Here is a 12,003-nt window from a genome sequence, read left to right as displayed (position 1 = left end):
CAGCTTAGGTGTTGTCTGTTACTACTGCACATTACATATTCTAGAAAATGTACAAATTCAAACAACGCAACTGTTGTTAATCCACATATATTTCTTAGGTTCTAATATCCTCTTTGCGTGAAGGCTTTGTATTCACGTAGGTTATGTTACAGACAACCATTATACATGTTTACTCCACTAACATCATTAAGAAATCACTAAAACACGATTAAAACAACCTAACTTACTCCCACAAACACAATTTAGTGGTTTGACTTTCTAACATAAATAAACAAATTGCTACAATTAAGGAACTAATGTAATACGTGAGAAGAATAAATCAAGTTCTACTTACCGGGAAGTCATGTTTGAGTTTAATCTTCTTTCCGAACAGGTGAGGGATTTTATAGCTCAACTTTGGTATTCGAATTCGAATTGGAGAAAAGACACTTCTCCTAATCCATTTTGCATAATTCCTCATTCTTCCTTGAGATATAATATGCCATTAAGAAAGATGAAGTGACTAGATAATAAATAAGCTATCGACGAAATAAAACACAACACTTACTAAACAAAATAACTAGACATTCATTAACATTACTGAAATGTTTAAAAGACACGACACTGACACTTAATACTTAAACAAATAAGTAAACTGAAAATGGACACTTACGGAAATACACACCCACGTTACGGAAACACTCACTAGATCTAACAAACTGAAAAGGGACACTTCTAAACATCCACCTACAAACTCTTAATAAATTTCTAACTGATTCTAGGAAAATGAAGAACTAAGCATCTTCCTGAATAGTATCCAAGTTTGCATCACATTTGGATTACGATCCAGTACTTGATTAAGGACATTTTGTCGAAAACTTGCAGCATCCTCTTTCATCTGTTGAACTTGGTCTTCACACTGCTTGATTTTATCATCCTTCGTTGCAAGGAGTAAAGAGTTTTCTTCTCCTCATCAGAAAGTCTACGGTTACGGTGTTTTGATTTCCTCTTCATAACTTCGTCATATATTTCATTTTCATCAGGAGTGCCCCCTCCCACAATGCCTTGCTCATACATCTCGACCATTTTGTCCTGAACATGTAAGTTGATTTTGTCAATACAAAACAATCATTTTTTTCAAAACCTAGACTAAACAACAATATCACAGTTAAGAAAACATTATAAACCATTGCAAAGGTATAAAGAAAGTACAAAAAGAATCTGTAATCAGAAATGTAATCCTCAGCTGATTCAACTTACATACTGAACGTGAGCTGTTTCAGATATCCAAACACGCTGACCCTCTTTGATATGCGTGTGAGTATCGTGAAACGTTTGTATTTTGGAAGCTTGCACTCCCAAAACTTTTTTCTGGAAGAAGAAGAGAAATATCAACAAAGAACATCATAAATACTTTTTACACAGTACTAATTTTTAATCAGAAAATACCTTCTCTAGGCGCACTTGAAACGCACGAGAACCCACACAGTGGTTGTACTCGACTTGCTTCCGATTGTTCGACCCTGCTGCGGACCGCTTCTGAAATTTAAAATAAGAACTAAAATAAATATGCATATATAACTTATAATTTATAAATATGAATACCAATTAAGAACCAATTACTTTACCTTAAATTTCTCTGAAGAAAAATGGTCACACAACCATAACCAATTCTCTGGTGAGACGTTCTCGAATGGCTTCAAGCGAGCTTCTTCAATAGTTTCAAACTTTTTGAAGTGCGCTGACATTTGAGTCCGGTAGTTGCTGTATCGTCTGGCCATACAGTCATTTAGATATTTCTTAATAGAAGGACGCTTAATGTCCAGTTCGAACTTTTCCTACAATAACATGATAAAGTTTGACAGGTGGATCAAAATTATCTCAAAATAATTAAAAAAAACAACAAAAAAAATTTAAAATACATCTTTGGAAGATTTCTGCCTACGTACATTGACACGTTCAATTAGAACAACTCTTTCATGCTCAGGAATTTTCTTCCAAGAAGTATATTGCATCGGAGCAAAGTCACGAACAATTATGCCGCATTCAGTAGATAATTTGCACCTATTTGTGGAGATTGGTTCCCTCGCTACATCTGAGAATTTGATAGGCAATTTTCCATGATGGGCAATCCAATCATCCAGATCTATGCCGCGTGAGCGTCCACGGACATTCCGTTTCCCCAATGCAGATCCTACGGTTACAAAAATAACAATGAGTATTTTTTGAAATGGTTGCTGACATCTCAAAAAAGAAAAAGCATCTTAATATCAACTGTAATCGTTTGCGAAACGATAAACACCGACTTGAGACATAAATGCCGACAAATAAAAAGGGCAATGTGTTTTCGAATTAGTAAAACTATACCAGCGTTAGTTGGAGCACCCAAACGTTCCATACGTTCCATTATGTCTTAGTAGTTTGTAAACCTAATTATTAAGGAGAAAAACAAGATCATAAGGACACATCCAAAGATGAGAATCAAACGCAAAGACAATGTTGATTTACAAGTTACTCAATCATGCACTCTTCCATTAAGCTGTAAGAATTACACCTAACACGATCCTTTGTCACAGACACCAAATATATCCGAAATCACTCCAATCAGTGAAAGTAAGTACAAGAAATGGCATATGGAAAGAAAACCATTTTCACCAGTTTTTCTAGATGTAAGGCCATCCAACATGATTTAAAGCATGACTCCATTCATCAAACAACATAAAAAAGAGAAATAAGTTTATGCATTCATTAGAAGAAAAAAATCTTCTTATTGAGATAAACCATCAAGCTTTAGAATTTACTAATGGATTGAGAAAATTAAAATATAAACAAAAACCTGGAAAAAACAATACCGTCTTTCAGAGGTGATGTATATGAACTTTGTGAGTCGAAGTCAATGATCTTAAGGCTTTATTTATAGATGGGAAAAATGGACTACTGAGCGGGAAGGATCCCGCTGAAAGGAATTTCGTTTTTTTATATGCATCCCGCCAAAATTTGAGAAGTTATCCTAAAACTAAACAACCCACTAAAATCAGTATCTATTTGATGGTTACAATCAGTTTTTTTTTGTTCATCCATATCTTCCAGAGGTTTTTCTTTTTTTTTTTAATACACGTTACGGGGGGTGGGGGGTGGGGGCTGTACGTAGAAGAAGCAACTGATGGTATGTATCCATTAACTCATGGTTAATGTCCATGTTATATGGTTAATGACTTTATTTCAACACAAGTTAGTGGTTCTGCTAGGTGTTTTTTTTTTGAGTGTTAAGGCCAAGTATGAGAAACTAAGAAGTAAAAACGACACGGACCTGAGGAAGACGCGAAGTTTATGGTTAAAGTTAATTTGGGTGGAAGAGAAACTAACACAAGAAGAAGAATGTCTACCAATTCCAAATAGGAAGACTCCAGCTAATTTGGGAATAAAATCTATATTGAACGGTTATGTTGACGGGCTTAAAGAGCTCAAACGTTTAGTTGATCTTGCTGGTAGTATCAGCAAGTACATCCACATAATTCAAACATGAAACACTCTGTGTGATAGGATTCGAGTATGAGAAAGAGAAACTCAGATTCTTCCTGGTAAAAGAAAAGAAAGTAGTTTATAATATGTTCCCCCAAAGGGTCATACAGGTGGTGCGGTGCATGAAAGTTGAGTGCCCAAGATTGGCACGTGTTGGTACAACTATTTAGTTGGATTTTGTAGGAAGACTAATTGATGCATATATCTCCCAAGATAAATGCTTTATCTTTTGCATTTAAAACAAAATTGATATTGCATGTATGGAATTTTCTCACATGCAACTGTGAATCTTAACATGTGGTTCAAGTTCATTTGGGTGGCGAGAAATCAGCCATGAAATTGAGGAGCGGCTGTTGAAATTTAGTGGTCGACGGAGAAATTAAATGTAGTATTAGAATGTGTATAGGATTAGGATAGGTGTGTTTTCCCCGATTCGAATTGAGCTATAAAGGCTCGTGCCAATTGCCGACTTTGCCGCACTAGAGCATACGAAATATCTGGATGGAAGAGTATCCTGGAGAAAAATAAATAAGCAAAAGCTTGTCTATTTAGATTTCCTAATTTGTTTATAAAATAAGCATTCATGTTTCTATAGAATTCGTATTTGCATGAAACCGAACTTACATACGAATTATAGCTACTTCGAGTGACTATTATATCGAGAAGCTTGAGATTAACGATTAGGGACATCTTTGGACGGTAGATATTTGATTTAAGACTGTCATGCGATCAAGGAAAGTGTATTTTCTTTGTAACGACTAAACAACTATGAATCATGAAGCTCCGGGAGGGTTCTGACTTCAAACTTTGCATGATACATCATTGAAATATATAAATATGAAGCTCAATATCGATTCGAACTTCAAATTCGGTATAACGACAAACAAACTATGAATCATGAAACTTCGGCAGGGTTCTAACTTAAAACTTGGCCTGCTCCATCATCGAAATAGATAGAGTCGATTAGAATTTCATTATGATATAACGACATAGAAACTATAGACCAAGAAGCTCCGGGAGGGTCTGACTTCAAACTCAGCATGATACATCACCGATATCGATAAATATGAAGCTAAGACTCGATTCGAACTTCAAATTCGGTATAACGACAAACAAACTATGAATCATGAAGCTCCGGGAGGGTTCTGACTTCAAACTTGGCATGATACATCATCGAAATCGATAAATATGAAGCTCATTGTCGATTCGAACTTCAAATGTGGCATAATTGCATACAAACTATGAATCAGGAAGCTCCGTGAAGGTTCTGACTTCAAAATTTGCATGATACATCATCCAGATTGATAAATATGAATCTCAATGTCGATTCAAACTTTAAACTATATTGTTAATTTTTTTGATCGTACCGGGAATTGTCAGATTACGCTTATTATTTGGGTAATAACAAATAAGCAAAGCAAGTGATGGAAATCCTACCTTTTAGCGAGAAATGAAACGGTACATAGATGAACCAACCTTGCTATTTAGGCTAGCCCCTTTGACTAGCTCCAGAATTGAATATAAACCCTGGGTCTGGAATGGTGAACCTTTGGGACAGTGGTGGATCCTGGACTAAAGGAGCTAAAAAGAAAATATAACCCGGTTCTCGTGTTTGAGTTATAACGGCTTATCGTCAATATTGAAAACTTGTTTTGCACACTTTGCAATATGTCCCAAAGATTACTGTAGTTGTGGAAAATCCCACAACTACACCCTTGTCTTTCTTTATAATTTGGGACCCCAAAACCCCAAATGGCGCATCCAAAATCAATCTGCTATATGGTGAAGCCACGTCAGCATTGCTATACATATCTTTGCCATGTCATTAGCGCCATTTCACATTTGTATTGGAACGGCACCACATTTCATTCCCAAGTCGACATAATTGATATTGCATGTATGGAATTTTCTCACATGCAACTGTGAATCTTAACATGTGGCTCAAGTTCATTTGGGTGGCGAGAAATCAGCCATGAAATTGAGGAGCGGCTGTTGAAATTTAGTGGTCGACGGAGAAATTAAATGTAGTATTAGAATGTGTATGGGATTAGGATAGGTGTGTTTTCCCCGATTCGAATTGAGCTATAAAGGCTCGTGCCAATTGCCGACTTTGCCGCACTAGAGCATACGAAATATCTGGATGGAAGAGTATCCTGGAGAAAAATAAATAAGCAAAAGCTTGTCTATTTAGATTTCCTAATTTGTTTATAAAATAAGCATTCATGTTTCTATAGAATTCGTATTTGCATGAAACCGAACTTACATACGAATTATAGCTACTTCGAGTGACTATTATATCGAGAAGCTTGAGATTAACGATTAGGGACATCTTTGGACGGTAGATATTTGATTTAAGACTGTCATGCGATCAAGGAAAGTGTATTTTCTTTGTAACGACTAAACAACTATGAATCATGAAGCTCCGGGAGGGTTCTGACTTCAAACTTTGCATGATACATCATTGAAATCTATAAATATGAAGCTAAATATCGATTCGAACTTCAAATTCGGTATAACGACAAACAAACTATGAATCATGAAACTTCGGCAGGGTTCTAACTTAAAACTTGGCCTGCTACATCATCGAAATAGATAGAGTCGATTAGAATTTCAAATATGATACAACGACATAGAAACTATAGACCAAGAAGCTCCGGGAGGGTCTGACTTCAAACTCAGCATGATACATCACCGATATCGATAAATATGAAGCTAAGACTCGATTCGAACTTCAAATTCGGTATAACGACAAACAAACTATGAATCATGAAGCTCCGGGAGGGTTCTGACTTCAAACTTGGCATGATACATCATCGAAATCGATAAATATGAAGCTCATTGTCGATTCGAACTTCAAATGTGGCATAATTGCATACAAACTATGAATCAGGAAGCTCCGTGAAGGTTCTGACTTCAAAATTTGCATGATACATCATCCAAATTGATAAATATGAATCTCAATGTCGATTCAAACTTTAAACTCAGTATAACGACAAACAAACTAGCATATTGTATGCATACCCTGGCTCCGAGGTCGAAACCTGGCCGTGAGTGGACCAATATAAGCCGAAACTTGGTAAAAACGATGAATTCTTCCATTTACAGGTAAGATTCCTTCGGAATATTCTCCGAAACCTTAAACAAACCATATTTTGGCATATTGTATGCATAACTTGGCTCTGAAATTGAAACCTGGCCGGGAGTGGACAACTATAAGTCGAAAACTTCGTAAGAACGATGAATACATCCATTTACAAATAAGATTCTTTCTGAATATTTTCTAAGAATTTAAAGAAACCCTATTCTGGCATATTGTATGAATACCCTGGCTCCAAGGTAGAAACCCGTCCGGGAGTGGACTATTATAATTGGGAAACTTGGTAAGAACAATGTATCCATCCGTTTTACATGTAAGATTCCTTCAGAATATTCCTCAAAAATTTAAACAAACCCTATTTTGGCATATTGTATACATAACCTGGCTCCGAGATTGAAACCTGGCCCTGGGTAGAACATTATAAGCCGAAAACTTGGTAATAACGATGAATCATCCATTTACAGGTAAGATTCCTCTGGAATATTCACAGAAACTTTAAACTAACTATATTCTGGCATATTGTATACATACACTGGCTCCGAGGTCGAAACCTAACCGGACTGGACTACTATAAGTCAGAAACTTGGTCAAAACGATGAATCCATCCATTTTACATGTAAGATTCCCCAAAAATTTAAACAAACCCTATTTTGTCATATTGTATGCATAACCTGGCTCCGAAATTGAAACATGGCCATGAGTGGACAGTTATAAGCCGGAAACTTGGCAATAACGATGAATCAGTCCATATACAGGTAAGATTTATTCGGAATATTCCCTGAAACCTTAAACAAACTTTATTCTGGCATATTATATGCATACCCTGACTCCGAGTTCGAAACCTGGCCTTGAGTGGACCAGCAAAAAACTTGGTAAGAACGATGAATCCATCCATTTTTTTTTACATGTAAGATTCCTTCAGAATATTCCCCAAAATTTAACAAACCCTATTTTTGCATATTGTACGCATAACCTGGATTCGATATTGAAACCTGGCCCAGAGTGGACCATTCTAAGACGGAAACTTGTTATTAGCGATGAATCCATCCATTTACATGTAAGATTCCTTCGAAATATTCCCCGAAACCTTAAACTAACTCAATTCTGACATATTGTATGCATACCCTGGATCCGAGGTCGAAACCTGGCCAGGAGTGGGCTACCATAAGTTGAAAACTTGGTAAGAACGATGAATCCATCCATTTACATGTAAGATTACTTCGGAATATTCTTCGAAAATTTAAACAAACCATATTGTCATATTGTACGGATAACCTGGCTCCGAGGTCGAAACCTGGCCCTGAGTGGATCATTATAAGCCAGAAACTTGGTAAGAATGATGCAACCATCCATTTACAGGTATTATTTCTTCGGAACATTCCCGAAACCTTAAACAAACTCTATTCTTCCAACTTCGATACTTCAAAAGAAAAAAAAAATCTCTTTAAACTTCACCGCCGATATAAAAAGTTCTTATCTTAGTTGGGCCATGATTCCCTAATAAATTGCAGAGTCCTCCACCAAAACGAATTTGGATATGCTGGAAAGTGTATGGTCCTAAGCATATAGCTGCATGCATGTTAAAATTGTTTTCAATTGAATACACAATGAGCTCTTCATAATCTAAGCCCCGTCTAATTTGACATAACTAACAAAATACTAGGGCCTGCATGAGAGGTCACGGCGAGGATTATAAGCTTTGACTAATTTGACCTGACCAACAAAACGTTGGACATTCTTAATGAGCCACCGTTGGAATTGTAAACTTATTGTAGGCTCCCTAATTTAATAATCTGACTAACTAAATATGGCTCTAACCATTACCGGTTGATTACAACTTTATGAGAGGAACAACAAAAAGGAAATCAAAAAAGGTTGAACCCTGTGTGTATATATGTATGCAATGAAATCCTTTTTTTTTTTCTAAAAGAAGTAAAAAAAACGTGATAAATTCTAATGCTCCACTTAGTTTCTCCGTTTATCACTCTGTTTCAACAACAGCATCTCAATTTCTTGGCTGATTTCTGAACGTTCAAATTAGCTTGAACCACAAACTTGGTGTTTTCTTCGTGTCCGTGCCGTTCTTAGTTTTTCATACTTGGCGTAACCGACCCCCACCCCCACGAGGCGTAAACTCACGGTTGACTTAATCAACATTTGCTAAAGGAATACATGTCGTTGCCATGGCATAGTGCATGCATATGGGAAGCTTTTAAGTAATTAGTTACGCATATTTTTTAAGTGGAAAGCCCATGTTTGACACGTCATATTATAATGACTTTACATAGGCTTTTGGCACAACGCGTGCTCGACTTAACGGGAAGGAGTTAATGTGTCTCGGAAGTTGCGACTCATCATGTCTCGTTTACTTTTGAGCATTCACAAAAGGAGAATTCCAGTTATTTTTTTTTCCTTATGCGGACGAACTATTCAGTTATAACCATCTGAGAGGGGGTGATTTTAATGGATCTATTATCTAATTTTGGGTTAGAGTAACTTCTCAGTTCTGGGAGGGAACCGTATTATCATCCAATTGTGCTTGCAAAATTCTATATCAAATCGAAGGTATCGCGTCATTGATTTCTTAGATTTTTCATTAACTCAATTGATTCAAAACCCTAACTTTGTTTCTTTTTTCGTTTGTTGTTGGATCAACTACAATCTTGAAGTCTAATTGATTTCTTCCGATCACCTTCTCCGTTTCAAAAACCTCTGATTTCATTATAGTTTTGGCGCTGCTTAGTCTATATGTTAAAAGATATCTATGAGCAAAAGATTTCAGACAGAAACCTAATTAAGGCTTTTATCAGTTTCAATTGTTTTCAATTTGTTATGTGTAGATTTAATTTTGTCAAATTATTGGATGTTATTATGATGTGCGGATGTTAATTTTATCTTTTTAATTATTGGGTTTCATAATCATTAACCTTGATCAGGTCAGCCCTTCTACTCTTGGCGAATGATTGATTTGCCATCATTTTCCTTCCATAGAACACAATTTATTTTCTGAAAAGATATCTATGCAGGTCCTTGATTTCTCAAGTTATAAATAAGTTAGATGGTAGATTATTTTAAATAAACAACTACTGGTTATGTATCTGGGCTTATTGTTGGGCTGGTCTGAGATGACTCTTTATTATCAGACTACTTTAATTTCGCCGTAGGCTTACACAGATTGTTGACATTAGCAATTAGACTTTTTATATTAACTGTATTACTTTGCAGTTTGGTTAAAGAATGTGCTGCATAATCTGAGTCCCTATTTGAAGATTTGGTACTTGTTGTGTAAACTATATACCTTTAAATAGTGGTTTATTAATGCTGTAAATTATAGGTTTCGAATTCCTAGTTAGTTTATAGTATGGTTAAGTTAATGTCGGAGGACATAGGCGTCATGTTCGAACACATTCTACACGTTGTCGTGCTGCTTCATTCATGTTTTTAATTTTTAAGGATTATTAGTCGGCCTTGGGTATCTTTTGATCTGTTAGATTGATAACTATTGCTTCACATGAAATTAAAATGGGAATGGACATATACAGTTACAGAACCGTCTACTTCAAGTGGGATATGATTCAATATTAGTTTTTTTTAGGCTTTTTCCTATATTGATTGTGATGTGTGTGGTTGTTATAATCTCATCTTAATTTTATTTATTTTATTTGGTTCTTATATTGGATATTTTCTTAATATCTTGGTTAGGCATATCCTACTACCCATATGGATCACTTGGCTGCTTCAAACATCGGTATTGCAAATTATTTCTAATTTCTATAGACTTGTGGTCAATTTTCTGAGAACAATCACTGTCACGACCGGATATTCATTTTTTTGTTGATTTTACAGAAAGACTAAGATATCCCATTGTTCGGGGACAACTACCTAGAATATGACTGGAGGAAAGAGTGGCTCATAATGGAAGGATACCTATTATCATTGATGAACAATCTGGTGTACTTCTAGGAGACCATCGATCTGATTTGGCCGGTGAATGTCATACGATTATTCATGCTTTCGCTCCTTTGGGATACAAGTCATGGGAAACTATCCCTGCACAAGATAGGGACATATTAATTGAACAGCTAAAGGTATTCACATTTTTTGAAGGAAAAATTATCTCTATGGTCTTTTTTTATTGACTGTTGAAATAAATATTTGATTTAAAACTCTTATTTGTTATTATGTTGTAGGATAATTTCATACTAAACACCACAAGTCCATCTGTTAGGAGATTTCTGAATTATCGTATGTCAAAAGGTTATACCAACTTTAAGTGTGAAATGCTGATGCATTTTAGAAAGTATGCAAGTATTGAAGAAGTGCGGGGTAATCCTTTTGGAAACATCTCACCAGCAAATTGGTCTAGTTTGTGTGACCTCTTTGTTTTGGAGAGAATTAAGGTGAACTAAATGGTTACTGTACTTTGGAAGATGTGATGTATATATTTTAATACTCTTGCAGGATCTAGCTTCAATACTTTTCTTAAATTTCAGAAGTGTCCTGATTGTCATGAGAATTTTGAGGCTGTAAGGCCATACATTTTCAGGTTGAAGGGACGACAAAGTCTTCAAGGGCATCCGTTGCCAGTTTCACAGGACGAAAAAAATCAATCTACACATACAAAAGATGGAAAAATTAGTGAAGCCAACACAGGTTTTAGGCACAACGCACTCTGTTAAATATTGGTTCTTGATCCAGCTGATTCCCCAACCATTTAAGATCCAAAAGCTGCTTAGTGCTTAGTTTTGATGTTACTCCTTGTTTTTAGTTAAAGTTAAATGAGTATTAGTTTTCTTCAGTATTTTAGAAGTGTTCTTCAGAATAGTTCAAGCCATGAGTGCAATTATTGCTTAAGTTATTGGAATATTAATCAATGTAAATGGTTTTCATTTCTATATTATCTTCATATTTTAATGAATTACAAAGACCATTTTCCTGAATATTTTAGAAACAAATATAGTTGATTGTGAAAAGAAAAGGTTTTCGGGGCGAATCTACTTATATCCAAATAAAATTAAAACCAAAGTTTTTTCCTCACCAAAAAGAATTATTCGGAGATAAATAAAAATTGTTTCCTTTCTTTTTCGTCAAAGGCATGTAAATTAGTCACCAAATTTATTCGCAGCCAAAGCATTTTGTTTGTTTAGTTTGTTTTCATGGATGAAATTTGTTGTCTCTGAAATGACTAAATTAGAGACAAAATTGTTGGTTGATGAAACAATTTTTCAACGAAAAATATATTCGTCTCACAAAAATTTTTTAAACACGATATATTTCATTATCGAAAATATTTTTACGAGACAAGCAAGATTTGTCTTTAAGATTTTTTTACAACGACAAATATATCAGACTCCGAAAAAACCAATTTTGCCACAATATTATTATGTCATTAATGTTTTTATTCC

At 35.3% G+C, this 12,003-nt stretch overlaps 1 long non-coding RNA gene across 4 annotated transcripts; it reads left to right on the top strand.

Annotated features, from left to right (window-relative positions):
• The first annotated feature begins 8,984 nt into the window (after nt 1–8,984).
• LOC113308071 lies at nt 8,985–11,480 on the top strand. Of its 4 annotated transcripts, none has more exons than XR_003339490.1 (5): nt 8,985–9,163; nt 10,301–10,346; nt 10,445–10,686; nt 10,789–10,998; nt 11,130–11,480. It is a non-coding gene; the product is annotated as an uncharacterized LOC113308071 (long non-coding RNA). The 4 variants fall into 4 exon arrangements; XR_003339489.1 differs by having other exon boundaries at nt 11,122–11,480; XR_003339488.1 differs by having other exon boundaries at nt 11,092–11,480.
• Nucleotides 11,481–12,003: the final 523 nt, after the last annotated feature.

Source organism: Papaver somniferum, chromosome 9, assembly GCF_003573695.1.
Source record: "Papaver somniferum cultivar HN1 chromosome 9, ASM357369v1, whole genome shotgun sequence".
Lineage (NCBI taxonomy): Eukaryota > Viridiplantae > Streptophyta > Magnoliopsida > Ranunculales > Papaveraceae > Papaver > Papaver somniferum.
The sequence above is the reverse complement of the archived record's forward strand: the minus strand, read 5'-3'. Positions and strand labels throughout refer to the sequence as shown.